The following is a 13,628-nucleotide window of genomic DNA, read 5'->3' on the forward strand; positions in this document are numbered from 1 at the left end:
CTCGAGCTCAAACACGTAATGAAAGACCCGCAATCAAGGCAACTTGTGCTGGATGTAGAACAAATAATTTTACACTTATTACACCTTCCAGTTCCATTGAGATAAGCCGTTGACGCAAACACAAGAACACAAAGGTCAGCGGTGAGGTCACTGCTGCATTATTAAAATTGCCAGGAACAAAATTGAATAAATATCCGGATGAAGAACATATTCCCGGATACAATTACATTATCCCTGGTACACGGCTTGCTATATGACTTGAATCTAACAACCAGATAAACCTGGCGAAGCACCAGTAAATCGTGTTGATACCGTATGTTGCAGACATGACCTTGCGTACCAAGCATCAAAATATTTCCGTGTACGTCAACGCGCCGACGTGATCTCATTCTTTACTTAAATTGATTCCGGGACCAGGCACCAGAGAACTAATCGCAAGATGGCTCATCAAATGAGTTATGAACGTTAAGACTGTTTTGGCTAGTGGACATTAAAAGTAAATATATTAATACAAAAACATGGATCTAAAAGTCGAACATTATTAAAAATATACTAAAGTCCGCGTGGGTATTGGAAAGATTGGGAAAATCTGGCATCCGTGGGAAGGTTAACAAACGTGGAAAAAGTCACCCATGGGGCTGCTTCAGCATGGTTCACTAAAACAGCTTCGTAGAAAATTTATCTACCAGTGCCAGGAAAATTTCACGTGGTTGGTTTGGTTCTCAAATACCAAAATGAGATTCATTAGGCTGATCTCGTATTTCTTCAACATAATTGACAATTTCGTGGACGCAGCGCATAATCAAGCACATACAAATGGTCGATGTTTCAAGCAGATGCAAAGAAGTGAAGGTAGTGTCGTCAAAGGTTTCAGCAATTATGGTTGATGCACTCTAATTCATTTATGCACGTTCACCATTAGCATAACCACGATTATTACAAATCGTAAAGAATTTCTCGGATCTGTTACTGCACTGTTGTCAAAACAGAGACTACAAGTATGTGTTGTGCATGTTAGTATACATTGTGACAAAGTTATTGTAGAACGATTTAATAGTGTACCTGCTGAACAATTATTATGATATCTTTACGCGCAGGAATTATTAATGTGATCATAAATGCATGGGACAAGCCTCTCAAGCGCTCCCACATGGATCGTACTAGGTAACTGTTCTTACATTAGTAATATAAGCATTAAATATGAAATCACACCTGTAATTGGTTTCGAACTAGCTAATGCGATTGTGCAAACGAAAATCATGGTTACTCAGAAAATGATTTCACAACCACCATTGCTAGCACTACTCGGAAATAGTTTAGTTTAGCATCTGTATGCGCTACTGACCCAGTCTGATCCATTGCTGTATTTACCATTTCGGAAGGAATTGATACTCCAAGACTAAAAACACGTTACCGTTTGGCACATATTAGTGAAAAAGCTGGCCAACCGTGGGAGGTAAAGCCTCCTAGTAAAGCATTCGTTCGAGAGTAATTGCAAGTTTTCCCAGCAAATACGGAATTACCACCAAGAAATATCTTATTACTTTAATTTACGACTACAATATTGGACTCCCTTGAACGTTAATCAATATGCATGAATCAGCAGGTGATTCGCTCGCTTTGTCACTGTGGGGATATTGCAAATAGATAAAGCCTTTGGCCCAGGTAAGTTAGCTTATTAGCAGCGATACCTGGGGTAGGTATTACAGATTTGTTCAGTGTGACCTAGGTAGCCTACACCGGAAATTCTGTGTCACCGAACTCAAGTCCACCCAGATGCTGTCGGTATTTTCGATGCTGGACTTAAATATCATTATGGTATATAGCGCGGATAAAATGGCCAATTCAAAGCATCTATCATTACAACGTTTTTACATTTAGCACTGAATGTGGCAGAACATACTCTGATGTTGGAATATAACTCGAGGATATGGGGAGATATGCACCTAAGTTTGCCTGCTTCTGACAAGAGTCCATCCTGGTCTCTAATTGGTATATGTTTCCAACATCCTTGTCTGATGATTATCAATTAAGTGGCATAATTAAATGCGCACTAACTCTTGAGGTACCAGAGTGTTGTAACACTGATATAATTCAAGAAATCGTATTTGATAACACTTGTCGAACGTCTTTAAATAACTTGTATGTTTGTGGTATAATTGCCACCTGACCTTCTAGTTCACATCTGCATTTCTGAAAGGTAAATATAGGTACTTATAATCGTTGTAGTTTTTCAATTACATCCTCAGTTGCAGTACGACAGCTTTTCTTCATCCTCAAACAGAACTTATAATACAAGTATATGGGTTTATATTGCAAATCTTGGTATTCGTATATTATGCTCACGTCCAAATTGTTTTGGTTGTTGTACAGTTGTAATATTAGCAACAGATAATAGACTATCTGGTACAGCAAGCTGATCCAGTGCAACTATGGGTATCAGTATTTCAAAGTATGCCAGCTTTCCGCATACGACTTGGAATTCGCATTCCAAGCTGGTGTTCGATCTGGCTTAGCTGATGCACGGCTGGCATGCATATATAAGGAAATGCTTTCTTTAATTTAGGATTAAGTCAATAACGTGCTTTTTTCGTCTACCAAGATTAGAAACTGAAATAGCCTCGATGCTAGCTATTTTATCGTTTATGTCTGTATCTGTTTCAACAGCATCGGATGTTTGTACAGTTACGCGTGTTTGTGCACAGGGCACGGGTATTTTTGCAGTCACATGTATTGGTGTAATCATATATGTTTGTGTTAAACTTTGTCTACGTGCTCGATAATATTCACGAATAAATTCATATGACCGGTAAAGATGATTACGTAATTGGACTCCGACGCCAAACTTAAGACATAGTCAAGCACATGTGCCAATTCGAAATGCCATAAAATGTGATTTACAGTATTCAAAATGACATGTTCTGCTGCATAGTTTATATTTTCCCATGCATACACATCTACAATTATTGCGTCAAAATTGTCAATGAACTTTTGATATATAAAAAAGTTTATTTAATTAGGCGTAAACACAAAAGAGACATATTTTCATTTATCTTCGTTTAAGATACTACAGGAGGGTCTTGTAAATATACAATCTAGATAATCAGTGACAAAATAAATCAATAAACGTATGGAGAATGTGCCTTAAGTCGATGTCGGCCCAGTCTAATTTACATAATCCATCGCTTGGCACAGCGCCAACATGCACACTGAATTTTTGAGCTTCAAAGTCAATAATTTAAAAACTTTTGCATTGTTTGTATATCTCAGGTATAGCCCTTGCATTACTGGACGTACAATGCGGGTCATAAAATCACTCCCATGAGTTAGTGAGTGTCCTTGACTTTTCAGACAGGAGTCGGCCCATATAACCTCAAATGACCCGTATCTGGATATGACGCCAACACAAATTTTGTCAGACTGACGTACGCACCTAATAATGTCAAACGCATTTTAAATTCCCACAATATATTTGGGGGTATTTGTGTTTGACAATTGCTGTGCTCGTGCTTATGTCCTTTTTCATTGTTGTATTTTATTGCGTCAAACATATACTTTTGATTAGTAAATGTAGATAATGGCACTGTTAGATAGATGCCAAAAACATTTCTTTGATTTGCTCTGGGATATCAACATTACTATTAAAATATTCGCTCTTGTAGTCAGAGGATTCACTCGTGTAACTCTCTTCAGATCTACAAGGTGATCTAGTCAACGTCTGAAATTTAATTTTTTTTCTTGCATATGACCAAATAAAGTTTTTATCATTTTCTGCTCATAAGCTTGACCAAGCATGAATCGTTGCTATTTTAAGATAATTTCTAATTTAATTTTTTTTATCGATATGTTACGGATATTTTTTGAACTTCTTTGATAAATCTGTATGATGCATTCAAGCGAAACATATTTAAGATTTACGGTATAAAAGAATTATATAGCATTCCTAGTATATTTATTATATAATAAAATTTGGCAGTACAAAAAGTATCCACTGATACAAAATATATTCTCTGCAACACTGTATAGTGAAAATCAGTAACATTGTTTCTGTAGCATTTCATAGAATATTTTTTGTAGTATAATTACAATCAGAAATATATGCCTGACTGAAAACTTTATCATGCGGATCGTTATCACAATAAACAATCGTGTCTACGGTAGTGTCATACCTTTTCTGTTCCAGTTACTGACCTACGTCATTTCCTCTATCTTATATCACTCTGGTCACTTCAATGATCACAACTTTTGTGGATTATTAATTTACGAGTTACACATAATGTGTGTTTAGTTAAATACAAAAGTAAAAGTTATTGGAGATAGAAGACCATGACCTATATAAAAACAGCAATGGAGAAACATACATTAAAATGCTGTTGAACTTTATCTTTAAAACGGGTATTGTACTTTAACACATGACTATTCTATTAGCCACGTTAACATACCATATCATAACTTGTATAAATGTAAAAAGCATAGCAACACCACATAACATCGGCTGTCATAGCATCATTTAAAGGCACAATAGTGCAGCTGAGGGTGAATTTTCTTGCAAAAATGTTGGGACATTTATGTATATCAACTGATTAAATACTATTTAAAAGGCATTTCTGGGGTAATATCAAGTACGTAGGGGTTCTCGTTATGAAATACGAGCTCTGTGAAATCTTCGTACGTAGAGTAACGAATCTATCGTCTCCATGTTGAAATCCCTCTCGGCAGTGATCGGCAGATCCCGAATGAATAACACACATAATTCCGGTGACCGAAATTTGCATAATTATAGGCCATATTGTAAACACTGAAGATGATGACGTAAAACACAACCACGCTACTAGACCGCCCAAAATGTCAACAACGGTGAGTACGATCTTCTTCTGATCTCGTTCTTTTCTTCTTATCCTTTTCCTTTCTAATTTTAATTTTGAGAGGAAACAATGAAATGTATGTATAACTACTTTTATAGTTATATTTCAAAGTTTTTGTGGTACGAGAATAATTTAAATCGATGTGCTCTGTACAGTATTGCAAAAACCCACATGTACTCACTCTATTTCTTGGCCAGTAGAATTCGTACTCCCTCACGTTCCCACCACTCAATTTTATAAATGAAAAGCATCAGGAATATTTAAAAATGCTCAAAATTGAGTAATTTCATTAATCAATTTATAAATTCTAACCAGATTGTCACCAGTGAACCCCTAACACCCATCTTTCAGACATTTCAAACAAAGCGGAAAAGAATTTGTGTGCTTCTCCAAGTTAATACTTTACATACACAAGGTTTTAAATAAGCTTTTTTTTGAATCTGCGACTAGAATATGGAATCCAGGTTCAAAACTCGAGGCCAGATCATAAAAAAGTACACACACACAAACGTACAGTCACCTGTCAGATGAAGTTTGACCACAGCTTTATTCTTGCACATGTTTTTTGGGTATTGTGCACACTGAGTAAATAGACACATAGACTTTGCTTTGGTGCCCATTCGAGGAAAGTAGGGGCCCTTTTTGAATTTCTGATCCCCACCCCACCCAACACTTGACCTGATCCAGCCCAAAAAAACTTCCATCAAATCACAGCCTCTCATGTATTAATTTCTGATCCAAAGTTAGCACTATATTCCTATAAGTTTGATAAGTAATCATGAATATATTAGTTGTCAAATTATGAAATACATTTACATATTAAAATTCATTAGATAGACTTAAATCAGCTCACTTTCAAGCTCAATTCTAGAGCGACCTTTAAGAGGAAGAGGGAGAGGAAGGATGAGGCATGGAGCAAGAAGTTGAAAAACCAGATGGGGGAGAGGAGAAAGACATGCTGTGCAGCCTAAAAACTGAGCTGACCAAGCTCTACACATAGTTCAGACAAGGCAGACCAGAATGAGGGTAATTGTTTATTTATATCTTGCAAAACCAGTATTGATAGATATTGAAAAATGTTTGGTACTAAGTAACTTGGCAAAGGCTCTAATATCTATGTCAGTAGTGTTTTGCACAACTTAGAAAATACATACTTGTATTAAAGGATTAGTTATTTTACCAAACAATGTATGTTTAAACTGCTTTACTTTTTGTTGCTACTCAACACCTCACCCCAATATGATTTGATAAAGGAAAACTATGCACAGATACCATAGAAAATACAGAGGCCAGCTCATTTATATGGCCACCTTATATAATACCAAAATGGTAAAAGTATTATGGAGACAATCTCATAGAGTACCCCATTGCATGATGAAATACATATAATTGATATGAAACTAAATACAAAAGGTTTTAACATGGGTCACTTAAATGTACAAGGTATAGTGGAAAAAATAAAACAGATTAAGTTAATGTTGTCTTCCAAGGAAAATAATATGCATGTTTTAGGACTCACTGAAACCAAATTAAATGCTAGCCACAATGATAATCTATTTCACTGTCAAGGCTACAATAAACCATTATGCAGGGACAGAGAGACAGCAAGGGGGGTATTGTATACATTACAAGATGTAAATGCAGAAGGGCAACCTGACTTGGGGTCACATGAAATTGAGAGTATTTGGGTGGAAATTTCTCAAAATAATGCAGAATCATTCCTAGTTGGTTTCATTTATATGTCACCTTCCTCCAAAGCAATTTGGAATGATAACTCTTTGAAACAAATAGAAAATGTTCATGCACAGGAGAAAGAAACATATATACTCAGCAGTATAAATAAGGACCTACTCAATACTCAAATAAGGAGTAACTGGATGGAATTTTTTGAATTATTAGGCCTAGTCCAGCTGGTAAATGAGCCCACAAGTGTAACAGAAATATCAAGCACTCTTATTGATCACATTTATACCAACCTACCAAACAATGTGGCTTATGTTAATGTACCAAATGTTGGTCTTAGTGACCACTATCCTACTTTTTTGACAACAAAGGTTAAGTGCAACAGAAATAGGAAAAATACACACAAAAATATCACTTACACATCTTTCCAAAATTGAAGTAAATAACAATTTCAAGATGATCTATATAAAGTTCCATGGAATATTATCCAAAATTTTGACGACATATGTGAAGCTCTAAAAGTGTGGACTGATTTATGAATGTAGTCTCTAAGCATGCACCACTAAAAGTACATTGACTAAAGTATGAAATCCAACCTAACTGATTTACTACTGAAATTCTAGATACTATGAAGACACAAGACCAATTGAAGGCTATGGGAAACCATGCACAATATCAAGTATGGGGAAATAACAACACGCAGGAATGAAAAGGCTATAAAAAAAAAAAAAACTTTTTTATCAATCAATGCTTGAAAACACAAAAAGCAACACAAACTCCATTTGGAAAGTCTTCAGTGAACTCATTGGGGTAACACAAAGATAAGACAAATAAAATTCACTCACTTCTGGTAAATGACACAAAAGTCACTGCTGACACTGACATTGCAAATGTTTTGAGTGATTTTTTTTCACTAACGTTACCACTATGTTAAAAGAACCAGTGATAGAAAACAACTATAATGAACTGAAAAATCCCTAAGGAGGTATGTTTCTCTATCCCACAGGTATAAAAAAGACTGCTAAAAAATGTCTCAGTAAATTTGATATCAAGAAAGCTACAGAACTTGATCAGACTGGTCCACCACTCATTAAAACTTCTGCCTCAGCTATTTCAGATAGCATAACATTCATAATCAATTTAAATATTACAACCTCATCTGTCCCCAAAATATGGAAAACTGTAAAAGTAATGCCTATGCACAAATCTGGTTCTAAGAATGATGCTGATAACTACCAGCCAATTTCAATACAACCAAAGCTTGTCAAAATTGATTGAAAAACATGTCCATAACTCGTTCATGTCATATTTAACGAAACAGTTGCTGTTACACCCTATTCAGTCAGGCTTTAGACAGAAACATTCATGTGAGACTGACTTATCTCTCTAACTGATAAATGGCTTCAACCACTTGATCAAAGTTGAATAATAGAATCTCTATTTGTAGATTTCAGGAAAGTTTATGGGTTGGTGTACATGAAATTCTTTTAATAAACTGAAAATCAACCAATGTGATGAAAGCACAGTTAGATGGTTTACTTCAAACTTAAGCGAGAGAACACAACATGTTTATATAAATAATGTTCTGTCAGAACCTGGAACAATTAGATATGGAGTACCACAAGGTTCAATTTTAGGTCCATTACTATTGATACTATTTATTAATGGCCTACCACTTTTTACTAAGGGACTCAATTTCATCTACAGATCTCTATGCAGTTGACACAACATTGTCAGAGATCCAAAACGCAAAGCACAAACTATAAATTTATTTACAGGATGCCCTAAACAAACTGGACAACTGGTGCACATGCAATGGCATAGTGGAAATACTGGAAGAACTAAAATATTACTTATCTCAACATGGCAAAAAAGAACAAATCTTGGTAGTGATGAACTATGTCTGACATGGAAGGATACAAATTTGCAAATGGTTTGTCATGATAGACTACTTGGTGTTTTGGTAGATAATAACCTATCATGGACTGAACATATCAGTAAACAAAATTTATTCAAGTTTATGGCTTTTCAGTAGGATAAGGTACAGAAAACTATTTTATAACAGTTACATACAACCCTATTTAGACTACTGTAACACAGTGTGGAGTAATTCAAATGATAAAATCATAGCAAAGCTGACACATCTTTAAACAAGTGCATTCAGGCTATATCAATCCAGAAAGTAAACAAGGAAAATTTTAGCTGGTAAGTTAAAATTATTACCTATTAAAGACTGAATCCGGTTGAGAAAAGCCAAATTAATGTATTTGATATCCAATAATAGTGCTCCTGAATATTTACAATCACTATTCAGGTATAGGCTACCTGGTAATACTCAAAAAATGTTTCCAGTACTCTGGAATAGTATTCCAGTTGACATTAGAAATGCCAGCTCTATTTCCTTCTTCCAAACCAATATATACAGCAGCTTCAGAGATACACTTAAAATAGATAAATTCCTTTGTTTGATTGCCTAAAGGTAGATTAGCTAAAATCATTTCATATATAGGAATTAGTGATCTACGCTAGTGGCATACAAACATTCAATACTATTAAGGTCAACTTGTTCTTTTTTCAATATAATTAATAAACCAACTTAAGTAATACATTTATTAGTTTTATTTTTTTAAAATACAAAATGGAAACAAAAAGTCTATGCAATCTTACTTTGGAGTTCAGAAATTAGACCTGACTAGATTGCAGTTTTTTTTTTTAAATTAGACATAAACAGAATTCATATAGCCATTTAAGTCTTGTGAAATAAATACTACACTTTTATTCTTCTGTTTTAAATATGATGCATGCCTTAATGTGTATTTCTAAAGCCCCAAAATATGTTAAGATAATACTATATATGCAATATCATGATAAAAATAAGGACTTAATAATCCTAAATTGTTTTATTTATCCAGAATTTAGACTGACATTAAGGCTTGCAAGAAACTTTTTTTTCTTCATATCTGATCTAACATTTTTGGGTAAGAATTTTAATTGCCCAGTCTGCTTGGTATTCAATGTTTCCACCTTTGAACTGGTGATTACTGCAAATGATTTCTGTATAACAAATTTACTCGATTCAATGGCAATTTTGAAATTTCTTTAATTCTTTCATAACTTTTATATATTCCTTAAGCGTGTTATTGCCAAAGCTTAAATTTTTTATGTACAAAATGTATATCACAAAAGGTATGCATAACTTGACAGGTATGTTGGCTACATTACAGAAAACCTCTTTCTGTATACAGGATATGTGTAGCACATGCCTATGTACAACTTGCACTTTGTACCAATAAAATCAAAATACTGCATCAATTTACAAAGAGAATTAAAACTTTGATAGTTACTCTTACAATACAACATTTACAATGAATTCCATTTCCAAGGTGGACACTCAAAGATTGATAATTGATGTACATACATGATTGTTGTAAATGTTATTTCTTTGCAACCACTGTGAAAGAATTTTAAAATTGTAAGCCATCCAAAAACAGACATGCATACATATGCAAATGATAAGGACTTTGTTTTAATTTACAATTGATACTCATTAGATTCTTTTCATTACCTGATTTCAATGTGGGTACCTCACTATACTAAACAAATCAAAGCTGCAATCAGCCATTCCTATTTGATCCCAATGTAGGAGTCTCTGACTTCTAGAAATACTCCCCAAAAACTTTGAGCTGTCCATCTTAACATAAACTATCAGTTCTGGTTGCGATGGAACTCTCAGTGTTCATGTCAAAATAAAAACCATGTGCAGTTTTGGTCCACATGTATTTTACAGTGGAATTTGCTGATCGAAGATGAATAACATTTTAATAAGTGCATGTTCCTATTATTTCTTAAAATATATTATTTTACATTTTAGAAATAGGATATTACAATTGGAATAATTTTTTCAGATTTTTCAAGATCTAATCCTTGATGAGGCTGTACTTGCCTTGTCCAGGATGTACAGACGAAATGTTCTTGTCCTCAACGATAAAATTGACTTGATGAGTGCCAACAGTCATGCTACCTACAGGCAGTTTATACTACGGCAACATGGAAGGCTGGGGTCTGGATAGAGACATGTAATTCCCTCTTGCTGTTTCTGACAGATACATGACAAATATCCAGATGGACAATACACTGGCTTCATCCCCTCTAGGCTTGCATGAACTTAAACACTTTCTTACATGTATGAGTTTGTATATAAATGAATACAATTGATTTTATTCATTGTTTTCTTATAAATGCACATAATATTGCATCAAACAATAATGCTTTCAGATTTTTTTAAACACCAGTCTATTTCTGCCTATAAACAATGTGGGCACAAAGATAATAAATAATCAATATAAAAAAGTTTTCAGCAACTGCAGATGCAATATTATACATTATTTTATTTTCAACTACTGATATTTCAGGATATTATATAAAGTGTAACCTGCCTTAGATGACACCTCCATATATCAGACACTGTTTCATATTTTACATAACTAAAATCGAGAGATCTCCTTCACCACACCAAAACTAGAGTTGATGGTGGTTCTTGAGGTGCCAGGTTTCTACAAATTCTCCTGGGATCATCTTCCTTTAGTTCTCTTCTCCTCTGCATACCCTGCTTTCCCTCAAGTTGACAGATGAGGGCTTTCTTTATAAGCTCCCTGATGTGGGGATGTTTTCTTTTCCTTGCAAGGGTAGACGGACCACCTGCCGCTTTTTTTGTTGTAACATCGATGCCTGTTTTAAAGAAAATTTTATTTTCTTAACATGTGTGACAAGCATCCCCATGCTAACCCATATTAACCTTTTACCCAATATTAGAGCCTCATGATCAGTTCCCAAGAAGGAGTTGTTGAGGGGTTGTTTTTGTTCTTATTTGTTCTATTCACAAAATACGATGTGAGACAGGATGCATTTTTGCCCATTCCTTCAGAAAGCAACATGTTTTCATGAACAGGTATTAGCTAGTAATCATCATGATGACAGCATCTACCCCAAACGTCCTGAGGATATTTCATAAACCCCATAAATCCTTAATAAAGTGTGTCAGTCCCCTGGGAGAGTGCTATACATATCACTGGATCTAATTATTAGATTTGCATTGCTCAGATCAAAATAAATATCCACTAGAATGATAACAATACTAATTACAAGATCTGGATGCATGAAAATATTAAGATTCCTTACCACATATATAAATGTGTGCCAATTGTTGCAAAATGACTTGGATCTGATACAAAGTTTTCATGACTTGTACATGTGAATTATACTCCATTCGCCTGATCTCCAGGCAGGGATCATAATGCAAAATCAATATATAAAATTATTTATAATGTCCTGTAGTGAAACAAGCTTACACTATCTCCCCTTCTTTGTTTCTCATTACACCTCAGCCACTATGGATATTGTCATCCAAAGCAGCTAGCTCATTCCTAATCCTGTACACAGGAGGGATGTATGAAAATCTCTTGGCACTGTACATCATGATCTACTGATGAAAAACTTCAAGCTCAGCAGTGCTTCTGCAATTATCAAAAACATGTATCCTGTAACATGTGTTATTTGTAATCTGCTAACAGATTAATACAGTTATTAAATAATCATTACTGTTGGTAATTTTTGCATACATAAAATCTTTACTGAAGTGTTTATTGATAGAGTGTCATGGAATTGTTTATACCTGATATGCATGTATTATACCTGAAATTACCAAAGATTTGAGAAGGAGAGTCACTATACATGTATCATGTGCACACATCTTATGAATTCTAACTTATTCAGATCTTCAAATGGTAAATATATACAGTAAATTATTATTTAGTTGAGAATAAAAGATATTTAAAGTGGTCTTCACATTTTTCTTTTAAATACCATGCAATTGTTGCAATCCTGAAATGGCATACCTGAAATTTAAGTAATACTCCACTGTTTAGGAACCTTTGGTCCAAGAGCACCTGTGCTAAGGTTTTCAGCACTTTGGCTTCCTTCTTGGGATCATCTTCATCAAGCCAAGGCTTTGTCAGCTCTTCATTCTCCAGGTAAGGATCATGAAGACATTTATGAATGCTTTGGCCATGTGAGAGGATCTACTCATGTGTATTGGTGATGTGATTTAGGACACTCTCAAGATACTCTGAAAGAATGCCACAATCATTATCTTTAGCACCTAAAGCTGGTCTCTTTTGTCATGGTGACCCCATATTGATAAGACAACGTGATTTATATCATAAAGCAAAAGCTACATTGTAGAACTGGCTAATAGTTAGCATAGCAAGATTCAAATTTTCCTCAGATCATTGTTCCTTCAATATTCCACATTACTCTGACATTTCAAATTAATTGCTTTTAATAAACTACATACCTAGAATATATATGGATAAAAATACATTAAAATAAATCAGAAGATAAGGATTATGCACTGTAATTTTGATTTCATACAAAAGTATACAATAGCAAATGTTTACATATATGTTTCAAATAAAAGGACTAAAAACTCACAAAAAATTGTCCATAGCTGCTAGCAGTCTTGCATGAAAAGTCCTAATGAATAAAGTTCTAATGAAATGCCAGTGGTTTCCAAAAACAAACTTCAACTGTTATCTCAGTATTTTGTTTTTAAATTAAATATGTCTTATTTGCATTCATCATGAGCTAAGTGTATAGATGGGAAGAAGGTGTTAGCAAGAACTGCATGTGGGACATAGATACATGTATAAATGGGAAACGGCATAAAGAAAGCATATGAGGCATGTAGACACAATTTCAATATACAATCACTGGTCCTCTAAATATTGAGTAGGGAAAAAAAACAGCTGTGATTATTGGGTTAGCCAGCATAGTATACTGGAACTTTTTTGCATAACCAAAACAATGACAGTTCAAATTATGACTTTTTCTATGCATGAAGTGGCACAGTTGAAATACCCAACCCCACTTCTGAGAAAGCGAAATTCAAGGTTTTTTTTCGAACTCAAACTAAGAAAAGCATGAAGTGGGAACTCAACCTGCTGGCAGTTATAATAATGTCCTTTATCTGCATTGCATTTATTACATCATTGTTTTCAGCAGAATGACAATTGTAAAACAACC

General features: G+C 34.5%; 1 long non-coding RNA gene across 2 annotated transcripts; it reads right to left on the reverse strand.

Annotated features, from left to right (window-relative positions):
* Positions 1 to 10,918: 10,918 nt before the first annotated feature.
* On the reverse strand, positions 10,919 to 12,570 carry LOC149807798 (uncharacterized). Of its 2 annotated transcripts, XR_016417140.1 has the most exons (3): positions 12,443 to 12,561; positions 11,897 to 12,061; positions 10,919 to 11,276 (listed from the first exon to the last, which is right to left on the reverse strand). It is a non-coding gene; the product is annotated as an uncharacterized LOC149807798 (long non-coding RNA). The 2 variants fall into 2 exon arrangements; XR_016417106.1 differs by having other exon boundaries at positions 11,897 to 12,570.
* Positions 12,571 to 13,628: the final 1,058 nt, after the last annotated feature.

The sequence above is a fragment of the Sinohyriopsis cumingii genome, chromosome 1 (genome assembly GCF_028554795.1).
Source record: "Sinohyriopsis cumingii isolate HCF-2022 chromosome 1, ASM2855479v2, whole genome shotgun sequence".
NCBI classification, from domain to species: Eukaryota; Metazoa; Mollusca; class Bivalvia; order Unionida; family Unionidae; genus Sinohyriopsis; species Sinohyriopsis cumingii.